The following is a 13,105-nucleotide window of genomic DNA, read 5'->3' as shown; positions in this document are numbered from 1 at the left end:
AATAAAAATTAACCAAAATCAATTGGAGAGAGGTCCCATAGCAGAGAATCTGGCTTCACGTCACCCACCACTGGAACAGTCTATTCTCAGATATTTAGGCCCCGGCACCCAGGCAGAGGAGAGAGGTCCCGTAACAGAGAATCTGTCTTCATGTCAGCAGAGAATCAGTCTGCATGTCATAGCAGAGAATCAGGCTTCACGTCAGCCACCACTGCAACAGTCCATTGTCAGATATTTAGGCCCAGCACCCAGGCAGAGGAGAGAGGTCCCGTAACAGACAATCTGGCTTCATGTCAGCAGAGAATCAGTCTTCATATCATAGCAGAGAATCAGGCTTCACGTCACCCACCACTGTAAGAGTCCATTTTCATAAATTTAGGCCCAGCACCCAGGCAGAGGAGAGAGGTCCCGTAACAGACAATCTGGCTTCATGTCAGCAGAGAATCAGTCTTCATGTCATAGCAGAGAATCAGGCTTCACGTCAGCCACCACTGCAACAGTCCATTGTCATAAATTTAGGCCCAGCACCCAGGCAGAGGAGAGAGGTCCCGTAACAGACAATCTGGCTTCATGTCAGCAGAGAATCAGTCTTCATATCATAGCAGAGAATCAGGCTTCACGTCACCCACCACTGTAAGAGTCCATTTTCATAAATTTAGGCCCAGCACCCAGGCAGAGGAGAGAGGTCCCGTAACAGACAATCTGGCTTCAAGTCAGCAGAGAATCAGTCTTCATGTCATAGCAGAGAATCAGGCTTCACGTCAGCCACCAGTGCAACAGTCCATTGGCATATATTTAGGCCCAGCACCCAGGCAGAGGAGAGAGGTCCCGTAACAGAGAATCTGGCTTCATGTCAGCAGAGAATTAGTCTGCATGTCATAGCAGAGAATCAGGCTTCACGTCAGCCACCAATGCAACAGTCCATTGTCAGATATTTAGGCCCAGCACCCAGGCAGAGGAGAGAGGTCCCGTAACAGAGGATCTGGCTTCATGTCAGCAGAGAATCAGTCTGCATGTCATAGCAGAAAATCAGGCTTCACGTCAGCCACCACTGCAACAGTCCATTGTCAGATATTTAGGCCCAGCACCCAGGCAGAGGAGAGAGGTCCCGTAACAGACAATCTGGCTTCATGTCAGCAGAGAATCAGTCTTCATATCATAGCAGAGAATCAGGCTTCACGTCACCCACCACTGTAAGAGTCCATTTTCATAAATTTAGGCCCAGCACCCAGGCAGAGGAGAGAGGTCCCGTAACAGACAATCTGGCTTCATGTCAGCAGAGAATCAGTCTTTATGTCATAGCAGAGAATCAGGCTTCACGTCAGCCACCACTGCAACAGTCCATTGTCATAAATTTAGGCCCAGCACCCAGGCAGAGGAGAGAGGTCCCGTAACAGACAATCTGGCTTCATGTCAGCAGAGAATCAGTCTTCATATCATAGCAGAGAATCAGGCTTCACGTCACCCACCACTGTAAGAGTCCATTTTCATAAATTTAGGCCCAGCACCCAGGCAGAGGAGAGAGGTCCCGTAACAGACAATCTGGCTTCAAGTCAGCAGAGAATTAGTCTTCATGTCATAGCAGAGAATCAGGCTTCACGTCAGCCACCAGTGCAACAGTCCATTGGCATATATTTAGGCCCAGCACCCAGGCAGAGGAGAGAGGTCCCGTAACAGAGAATCTGGCTTCATGTCAGCAGAGAATTAGTCTGCATGTCATAGCAGAGAATCAGGCTTCACGTCAGCCACCAATGCAACAGTCCATTGTCAGATATTTAGGCCCAGCACCCAGGCAGAGGAGAGAGGTCCCGTAACAGAGGATCTGGCTTCATGTCAGCAGAGAATCAGTCTGCATGTCATAGCAGAGAATCAGGCTTCACGTCACCCAACATTGGAACAGTCCATTGGCATATATTTAGGCCCCGGCACCCAGACAGAGGAGAGGTTCATTCAACTTTGGGTAGCCTCGCAATATAATGGTAAAATGAAAATAAAAATAGGATTGAATGAGGAAGTGCCCTGGAGTACAATAATATATGGTTAAGGGGAGGTAGTTAATGTCTAATCTGGACAAGGGACGGACAGTCCCTGTGGGATCCATGCCTGGTTCATTTTTATGAACGTCAGCTTGTCCACATTGGCTGTAGACAGGCGGCTGCGTTTGTCTGTAATGACGCCCCCTGCCGTGCTGAATACACGTTCAGACAAAACGCTGGCCGCCGGGCAGGCCAGCACCTCCAAGGCATAAAAGGCTAGCTCTGGCCACGTGGACAATTTAGAGACCCAGAAGTTGAATGGGGCCGAACCATCAGTCAGTACGTGGAGGGGTGTGCACAAGTACTGTTCCACCATGTTAGTGAAATGTTGCCTCCTGCTAACACGTTGCGTATCAGGTGGTGGTGCAGTTAGCTGTGGCGTGTTGACAAAAGTTTTCCACATCTCTGCCATGCTAACCCTGCCCTCAGAGGAGCTGGCCGTGACACAGCTGCCTTGGCGACCTCTTGCTCCTCCTCTGCCTTGGCCTTGGGCTTCCACTTGTTCCCCTGTGACATTTGGGAATGCTCTCAGTAGCGCGTCTACCAATGTGCGCTTGTACTCGCGCATCTTCCTATCACGCTCCAGTGCAGGAAGTAAGGTGGGCACATTGTCTTTGTAGCGTGGATCCAGCAGGGTGGCAACCCAGTAGTCCGCACACGTTAAAATGTGGGCAACTCTGCTGTCGTTGCGCAGGCACTGCAGCATGTAGTCGCTCATGTGTGCCAGGCTGCCCAGAGGTAAGGACAAGCTGTCCTCTGTGGGAGGCGTATCGTCACCGTCCTGCCTTTCCCCCCAGCCACGCACCAGTGATGGGCCCGAGCTGCGTTGGGTGTCACCCCGCTGTGACCATGCTTCATCCTCCACCTCCTCCACCTCCTCCTCATCCTCCTCGTCCTCCAGTAGTGGGCCCTGGCTGGCCACATTTGTACCTGGCCTCTGCTGTTGCAAAAAACCTCCCTCTGAGTCACTTCGAAGAGACTGGCCTGAAAGTGCTAAAAATGACCCCTCTTCCTCCTCCTCCTCCTCCTGGGCCACCTCCTCTTCCATCATCGCCCTAAGTGTTTTCTCAAGGAGACATAGAAGTGGTATTTTAACGCTGATAACGGCGTCATCGCCACTGGCCATGTTGGTGGAGTACTCGAAACAGCGCAACAGGGCACACAGGTCTCACATGGAGGCCCAGTCATTGGTGGTGAAGTGGTGCTGTTCCGCAGTGCGACTGACCCGTGCGTGCTGCAGCTGAAACTCCACTATGGCCTGCTGCTGCTCGCACAGTCTGTCCAGCATGTGCAAGGTGGAGTTCCACCTGGTGGGCACGTGGCATATGAGGCGGTGAGCGGGAAGGCCGAAGTTACGCTGTAGCGCAGACAGGCGAGCAGCGGCAGGATGTGAACGCCGGAAGCGCGAACAGACGGCCCGCACTTTATGCAGCAGCTCTGACATGTCGGGGTAGTTGTGAATGAACTTCTGCACCACCAAATTCAGCACATGCGCCAGGCAAGGGATGTGCGTCAAACCGGCTAGTCCCAGAGCTGCAACGAGATTTCGCCCATTATCGCACACCACCAGGCCGGGCTTGAGGCTCACCGGCAGCAACCACTCGTCGGTCTGTTGTTCTATACCCCGCCACAACTCCTGTGCGGTGTGGGGCCTGTCCCCCAAACATATGAGTTTCAGAATGGCCTGCTGACGTTTACCCCGGGCTGTGCTGAAGTTGGTGGTGAAGGTGTGTGGCTGACTGGATGAGCAGGTGGAAGAAGAGGAGGAGGAAGCCGAGAAGGAGGAGGTGGCAACAGGAGGCAAAGAATGTTGCCCTGCGATCCTTGGCGGCGGAAGGACGTGCGCCAAACAGCTCTCCGCCTGGGGCCCAGCTGCCACTACATTTACCCAGTGTGCAGTTAGGGAGATATAGCGTCCCTGGCCGTGCTTACTGGTCCACGTATCTGTGGTTAGGTGGACCTTGCTACAGATGGCGTTGCGCAGTGCACACTTGATTTTATCGGATACTTGGTTGTGCAGGGAAGGCACGGCTCTCTTGGAGAAGTAGTGGCGGCTGGGAACAACATACTGTGGGACAGCAAGCGACATGAGCTGTTTGAAGCTGTCTGTGTCCACCAGCCTAAATGACAGCATTTCATAGGCCAGTAGTTTAGAAATGCTGGCATTCAGTGCCAGGGATCGAGGGTGGCTAGGTGGGAATTTACGCTTTCTCTCAAATGTTTGTGAGATGGAGAGCTGAACGCTGCCGTGTGACATGGTTGAGACGCTTGGTGACGGAGGTGGTGGTGGTGTTGGTGGTACATCCCCTGTTTGATGGGCGGCAGGTGCCAACGTTCCTCCAGAGGCGGAGGAAGAGGCCGAGGCGGCAGCAGCAGAAGAGGCCGAGGCGGCAGCAGCAGAAGAGGTAGCACGGGGAGCCTGAGTGACTTCCTTGGTTTTAAGGTGTTTACTCCACTGCAGTTCATGCTTTGCATGCAGGTGCCTGGTCATGCAGGTTGTGCTCAGGTTCAGAACGTTAATGCCTCGCTTCAGGCTCTGATGGCACAGTGTGCAAACCAATCGGGTCTTGTCGTCAACACATTGTTTGAAGAAGTGCCATGCCAGGGAACTCCTTGAAGCTGCCTTTGGGGTGCTCGGTCCCAGATGGCGGCGGTCAGTAGCAGGCGGAGTCTCTTGGCGGCGGGTGTTCTGCTTTTGCCCACTGCTCCCTCTTTTGCTACGCTTTTGGCTCGGTCTCACCACTGCCTCTTCCTCCGAACTGTGAAAGTCAGTGGCACGACCTTCATTCCATGTGGGGTCTAGGACCTCATCGTCCCCTGCATCGTCTTCCACCCAGTCTTGATCCCTGACCTCCTGTTCAGTCTGCACACTGCAGAAAGACGCAGCAGTTGGCACCTGTGTTTCGTCATCATCAGAGACATGCTGAGGTGGTATTCCCATGTCCTCATCATCAGGAAACATAAGTGGTTGTGCGTCAGTGCAGTCTATGTCTTCCACCGCTGGGGAAGGGCTAGGTGGATGCCCTTGGGAAACCCTGCCAGCAGAGTCTTCAAACAGCATAAGAGACTGCTGCATAACTTGAGGCTCAGACAGTTTCCCTGATATGCATGGGGGTGATGTGACAGACTGATGGGGTTGGTTTTCAGGCGCCATCTGTGCGCTTTCTGCAGAAGACTGGGTGGGAGATAATGTGAACGTGCTGGATCCACTGTCGGCCACCCAATTGACTAATGCCTGTACCTGCTCAGGCCTTACCATCCTTAGAACGGCATTGGGCCCCACCATATATCGCTGTAAATTCTGGCGGCTACTGGGACCTGAGGTAGTTGGTACACTAGGACGTGTGGATGTGGCAGAACGGCCACGTCCTCTCCCAGCACCAGAGGGTCCACTAACACCACCACGACCATGTCCACGTCCGCGTCCCTTACTAGATGTTTTCCTCATTGTTATCGTTCACCACAACAACAAAAATATTATTTGGCCCAATGTATTGTATTCAAATTCAGCTGAATATAAATTTGAGGCCTAGTATTTAGGCGCTGGGTGACCGGTATGGATTTACTGACAGAATTAGACTTGGAAATGCACAGTAGCGTGTGTGTGAAGTTATTCTGAATGACCCTATGTGCACCTTGAATATTATATACCCTTTTAGGGATAGATTTCAAATAGCTCTGATACAGCAGAAACCACTAAATTATGAAATTGCTAAATTGGGAATTGTATTTCAACCCAGAACAAAAAATGTGCTTTGACGGACACTAAATAACTTGCCCAGCCACAACAGTACAGCGGTAACGACAGATTTAGCGGGATATAAATTTGAGGCCTAGTATTTAGGCGCGGGTGACCGGTATGGATTTACTGACAGAATTAGACTTGGAAATGCACAGTAGCGTGTGTGTGTGAAGTTATTCTGAATGACCCTATGTGCACCTTGAATATTATATACCCTTTTAGGGATAGATTTCAAATAGCTCTGATACAGCAGAAACCACTAAATTATGAAATTGCTAAATTGGGAATTGTATTTCAACCCAGAACAAAAAATGTGCTTTGACAGACACTAAATAACTTGCCCAGCCACAACAGTACAGCGGTAACGACAGATTTAGCGGGATATAAATTTGAGGCCTAGTATTTAGGCGCTGGGTGACTGGTATGGATTTACTGACAGAATTAGACTTGGAAATGCACAGTAGCGTGTGTGTGTGAAGTTATTCTGAATGACCCTATGTGCACCTTGAATATTATATACCCTTTTAGGGATAGATTTCAAATAGCTCTGATACAGCAGAAACCACTAAATTATGAAATTGCTAAATTGGGAATTGTATTTCAACCCAGAACAAAAAATGTGCTTTGACGGACACTAAATAACTTGCCCAGCCACAACAGTACAGCGGTAACGACAGATTTAGCGGGATATAAATTTGAGGCCTAGTATATAGGCGCTGGGTGACCGGAATGGATTTACTGACAGAATTAGACTGGGATATGGCCAAAAAATAACCACACTATTGCTGGTTAAATGCACTTGGTGTGACAGCTTGACCAACCACACTACTGAGGGTTAAATGCACTTGGTGACGGGCGCAGCTTGCCCCTGATGTAGTATATGGCCAAAAAATGAACAGACTATTGCTGGTTAAATGCACTTGGTGTGACAGCTTGACCAACCACACTACTGAGGGTTAAATGCACTTGGTGACGGGCGCAGCTTGCCCCTGATGTAGTATATGGCCAAAAAATGAACAGACTATTGCTGGTTAAATGCACTTGGTGTGACAGCTTGACCAACCACACTACTGAGGGTTAAATGCACTTGGTGACGGGCGCAGCTTGCCCCTGATGTAGTATATGGCCAAAAAATGAACAGACTATTGCTGGTTAAATGCACTTGGTGTGACAGCTTGACCAACCACACTACTGAGGGTTAAATGCACTTGGTGACGGGCGCAGCTTGCCCCTGATGTAGTATATGGCCAAAAAATGAACAGACTATTGCTGGTTAAATGCACTTGGTGTGACAGCTTGACCAACCACACTACTGAGGGTTAAATGCACTTGGTGACGGGCGCAGCTTGCCCCTGATGTAGTATATGGCCAAAAAATGAACAGACTATTGCTGGTTAAATGCACTTGGTGTGACAGCTTGACCAACCACACTACTGAGGGTTAAATGCACTTGGTGATGGGCGCAGCTTGCCCCTGATGTAGTATATGGCCAAAAAATGAACAGACTATTGCTGGTTAAATGCACTTGGTGTGACAGCTTGACCAACCACACTACTGAGGGTTAAATGCACTTGGTGACGGGCGCAGCTTGCCCCTGATGTAGTATATGGCCAAAAAATAAACAGACTATTGCTGGTTAAATGCACTTGGTGTGACAGCTTCACCCTGATGTAGGCTTTAGCCAAAAAACAACCACACCATTGAGGGTTAAATGCACTTGGTGACAGGCGCAGCTTGCCCCTGATGTAGTATATGGCCAAAAAATAAACAGACTATTGCTGGTTAAATGCACTTGGTGTGACAGCTTCACCCTGATGTAGGCTTTAGCCAAAAAACAACCACACCATTGAGGGTTAAATGCACTTGGTCGCAGCTTGTGCTGGCGCACCACAAGACACAAAATGGCCGCCGATCACCCCAGAAAAAAGTGACTGACAAACGGTTTGGGCAGCCTAAAAACAGTGAGCAATTGAGTATCAGCAGCTCAATGACCCACAGCTGCAGATCGATCGATTAATCAAGTCCTTTGGAGGAGTTAATCTGCCTAATCTCGCCCTACTGTCGCAGCCGCAACCTCTCCCTACGCTAATCAGAGCAGAGTGACGGGCGGCGCTATGTGACTCCAGCTTAAATAGAGGCTGGGTCACATGGTGCTCTGGCCAATCACAGCCATGCCAATAGTAGGCATGGCTGTGACGGCCTCTTGGGGCAAGTAGTATGACGCTTGTTGATTGGCTGCTTTGCAGCCTTTCAAAAAGCGCCAAGAAAGCGTCACAAAAGCGCCAAGAAAGCGACGAACACCGAACCCGAACCCGGACTTTTACGAAACTGTCCGGATTCGGGTCCGTGTCACGGACACCCCAAAATTCGGTACGAACCCGAACTATACAGTTCGAGTTCGCTCATCCCTACTCCTGAATTAAAATTGGGACAACCAGTTTCAACTTCCTCTGATGTGTATGCCAACGGAGTCCTTTTGTTATGGCTTTGCACAGGGAGCAAGAATGTTACCCATAATTCTGATGGAACTCCTGATCTTAAGAAACTGGACTTGGACTCTCCTGTCATGTCTTGTGTGCTGTGGAGATCAAATGCAGACGGAGCAGATAAAAACACATTAATATTTTCAACTTACCGAAGCCGCTCTATTTAATTTTGAATAAATGGTAAAGGCAAAGTCTGCTGGTGTGTTCTCATCAGCGTCTTCATTATTTTTACTGCAGGACCCACGTTGACGTAATTCGGTCCATACAGCAAAAGGAGATCTACAATCACCCATCAATTTTCCCGAAAAAAACATGTTTGAAATAAAAAAAATCACCAATGAAAGGAAAATGGAATTCGGTTCGTAAAGAACAAAGTCTACAATCACCCATTAATTTTCCCCCAAAAAGCCTGTTTCACATAAAAAATTTCACCACTACGTAATTTGGTCCATACCGCAAAAATGGCTTTGCCACATAGAACTGCACCGCTGAACTGCAATTAGGACCTAATTTTTTTCATTTTTACACTACACAAAAGGCTTTTCAACATATACAGTACAGACCAAAAGTTTGGACACACCTTCTCATTCAAAGAGTTTTCTTTATTTTCATGACTATGAAAATTGTAGATTCACACTGAAGGTATTAAAACTATGAATTAACACATGTGGAATTATATACATAACACAAAAGTGTGAAACAACTGAAAATATGTCATATTCTAGGTTCTTCAAAGTAGCCACCTTTTGCTTTGATTACTGCTTTGCACACTCTTGGCACACTCTTGGCACCTGTCAGGTTTAATAAGTGGGATTTCTTGACTTATAAATGGGGTTGGGACCATCAGTTGTGTTGTGGAGAAGTCAGGTGGATACACAGCTCATAGTCCTACCGAATAGACTGTTAGAATTTGTATTATGGCAAGAAAAAAGCAGCTAAGTAAAGAAAAACGAGTGGCCAGTATTACTTTAAGAAATGAAGGTCAGTCAGTGCGAAAAATTGGGAAAACTTTGAAAGTGTCCCCAAGTGCAGTCACAAAAACCATCAAGCGCTACAACGAAACTGGCTCACATGCGGACCGCCCCAGGAAAGGAAGACCAAGAGTCACCTCTGCTGCGGAGGATAAGTTCATCTGAGTCACCAGCCTCAGAAATCGCAGGTTAACAGCAGCTCAGATTAGAGACCAGTTCAATGCCACACAGAGTTCTAGCAGCAGACACAACTGTTAAGAGGAAACTGTGTGAATCAGGCCTTCATGGTAGAATATCTGCTAGGAAACCACTGCTAAGGACAGGCAACAAGCAGAAGAGACTTGCAAAGAGTGTGCAAAGCAGTAATCAAAGCAAAAGGTGGCTACTTTGAAGAACCTAGAATATGACATATTTTCAGTTGTTTCACACATTTTTGTTATGTATATAATTCCACATGTGTTAATTCATAGTTTTGATGCCTTCAGTGTGAATCTACAATTTTCATAGTCATGAAAATAAAGAAAACTCTTTGAATGAGAAGGTGTGTCCAAACTTTTGGTCTGTACTGTAAGTGCTACACTGAACAGCAAATATATTTTTCTTTTGCCACTAAAACAGGGCAAAAAGGGCTTTAGAATATATAACTGCACCGCTGAATGGAAATTAGGGCCTAATTTTTTTCCACTTTTCCACTACACAAAAGCCTTTTCAACATTTAAGTGCAACACTGAACAGCGAATACAGACGTGGACAAAATTGTTGGTACCCTTTGGTCAATGAAAGAAAAAGTCACAATGGTCACAGAAATAACTTTAATCTGACAAAAGTAATAATAAATTAAAATTCTATAAATGTTAACCAATGAAAGTCAGACATTGTTTTTCAACCATGCTTCAACAGAATTATGTAAAAAAATAAACTCATGAAACAGGCATGGACAAAAATGATGGTACCCCTAACTTAATATTTTGTTGCGCAACCTTTTGAGGCAATCACTGCAATCAAACGCTTCCTGTAACTGTCAATGAGACATCTGCACCTCTCAGCAGGTATTTTGGCCCACTCCTCATGAGCAAACTGCTCCAGTTGTGTCCGGTTTGAAGGGTGCCTTTTCCAGACTGCATGTTTCAGCTCCTTCCAAAGATGCTCAATAGGATTGAGGTCAGGGCTCATAGAAGGCCACTTTAGAATAGTCCAATTTTTTCCTCTTAGCCATTCTTGGGTGTTTTTAGCGGTGTGTTTTGGGTCATTGTCCTGTTGCAAGACCCATGACCTGCGACTGAGACCAAGCTTTCTGACACTGGCTAGTACATTTCTCTCTAGAATTCCTTGATAGTCTTGAGATTTCATTGTACCCTGCACAGATTCAAGACACCCTGTGCCAGACGCAGCAAAGCAGCCCCAGAACATAACAGAGCCTCCTCCATGTTTCACAGTAGGGACAGTGTTCTTTTCTTGATATGCTTCATTTTTTCGTCTGTGAACATACAGCTGATGTGCCTTGGCAAAAACTTCGATTTTTGTCTCATCTGTCCACAGGACATTCTCCCAGAAGCTTTGTGGCTTGTCAACATGTAGTTTGGCATATTCCAGTCTTGCTTTTTTATGATTCGTTTTCAACAATGGTGTCCTCCTTGGTCGTCTCCCATGTAGTCCACTTTGGCTCAAACAACGACGGATGGTGCGATCTGACACTGATGTTCCTTGAGCATGAAGTTCACCTTGAATCTCTTTAGAAGTCTTTCTAGGCTCTTTTGTTACCATTCGGATTATCCGTCTCTTAGATTTGTCATCAATTTTCCTCCTGCGGCCACGTCCAGGGAGGTTGGCTACAGTCCCATGGATCTTAAACTTATGAATAATATGTGCAACTGTACTCACAGGAACATCTAGTTGCTTGGAGATGGTCTTATAGCCTTTACCTTTAACATGCTTGTCTATAATTTTCTTTCTGATCTCTTGAGACAGCTCTTTCCTTTGCTTCCTCTGGTCCATGTCGAGTGTGGTACACACCATATCACCAAACAACACAGTGATTACCTGGAGCCATATATATAGGCCCAATGGCTGATTACAAGGTTGTAGACACCTGTGATGCTAATTAGTGGACACACCTTGAATTAACATGTCCCTTTGGTCACATTATGTTCTGTGTTTTCTAGGGGTACCATCATTTTTGTCCATGCCTGTTTCATGAGTTTATTTTTTTACATAATTCTGTTGAAGCATGGTTGAAAAACAATGTCTGACTTTCATTGGTTAACATTTATAGAATTTTAATTTATTATTACTTTTGTCAGATTAAAGTTATTTCTGTGACCATTGTGACTTTTTCTTTCATTGACCAAAGGGTACCAACAATTTTGTCCACGTCTGTATATATATTTTTTGCCACTAATACACAGCAGACAGAGCTTTAGAATATATAACTGCACCGCTGAACTGCAATTAGGCCCTAATTTATTTCCACTTTTACACCACACAAGGCTTTTCAACATATAAGTGCAACGCTGAATGGCAAATGTATTTTTCTTTTGCCACTAATACACGGCAGACAGGGCTTTAGAATATATAACTGCACCACTGAACGACAATTAGGCCCTAATTTTTGTCCACTTTTATACTACACAAAAGCCTTTTCAACATATAAGTGCAGCCCTGAATGGCGAATATTTTTTTCTTTTGCCACTAATTCAGGGCAAAAAGGGCTTTAGAATATACAGTATAACTGCACCGCTGAATGGCAATTAGGCCCCCTCCCCGCTTTTACACTACACAAAATGCTTTTCAACATATAAGTGCAATGCTGAACGGCAAATATATTTTTATTTTGCCACTAATACACGGCAAACAGGGCTTATAGTTTATAACTGCACCGCACAAGAACAAATATGTTTTTCTTTTGTCACCAATACACAGCAAATGGGGCTTTACAACATATAACTGCACCGCACAAGGGCAAATAAGATGTACTGTAGAATTATTTCCTTGTAATAAACCCTGTTGACTGTATCAAACAGCACTTGCACCCTAATAACAAGAACGGTTTGCTGGAATGACAGAGCTGTATAATGGCAATTTGGATCCCCAGTCAGTTCAGCAAGGTATAATAGGATTGTTCCTATTAACCGGTCTGTAACCTCCCCTACTGAATCTTGTTCTACATAAATGCTGTGGAATAATTCCTCCCTATCCTTTCCCTGCACTTATAAATAATTTTTCACCACAATCAAGTCTTTCCTATCACTGTCCCTAGCGCCTGCTGACGTCGCTCCCTGCACTAAGTACGCTGGTAAATGGCAGAATTTAGTATCGCTGTATCCGTAACAACCGGCTCTAAAAAAATATCACATGAACTAACCCATCAAGTGAACGTCGAAAAAAAGCTAAATAAAAATTATGCCAAACCAGCTTGTTTTGTCATCTCGCCTCCCAAGATAAATAATATCCACCTCCATCCCACCAACTGTCAAAAACTTTTCAAGACCAGATGTGCGACTTAAGGGTCCATTTACACGTCCGCATTTTGTAATCCGCATGCGTTCCGCAAAATTGCGGAACAGATGCGGACCCATTAATTTCAATGGCACTGCAAAAAATGCGGACAGCATTCAGTGTGCTGTTCACATCCGTAATTCCGTTCTGTTATGCGGATCCCAAAAAAATAGAGCATGTCCTATTGCTCTCCGCAAATTGCGGTCCGTGGTCCCGTTGTAGTCAATGGGTCCACAAAAATGCGGATGACATGCGAAAAGCTGCAATATTTCATCCGCAATTGCGGATCTGCAGGAAATAGAAAAAAAATTGGCCGGCCCCCTGTGACATTCAAAACCCAGGAAAGCAGAGTACAGAAAGGCAGAAACAGAGTAC

Source organism: Bufo gargarizans, chromosome 1, assembly GCF_014858855.1.
Source record: "Bufo gargarizans isolate SCDJY-AF-19 chromosome 1, ASM1485885v1, whole genome shotgun sequence".
Classification (NCBI taxonomy): Eukaryota; Metazoa; Chordata; class Amphibia; order Anura; family Bufonidae; genus Bufo; species Bufo gargarizans.
The sequence above is the reverse complement of the archived record's forward strand: the minus strand, read 5'-3'. Positions refer to the sequence as shown.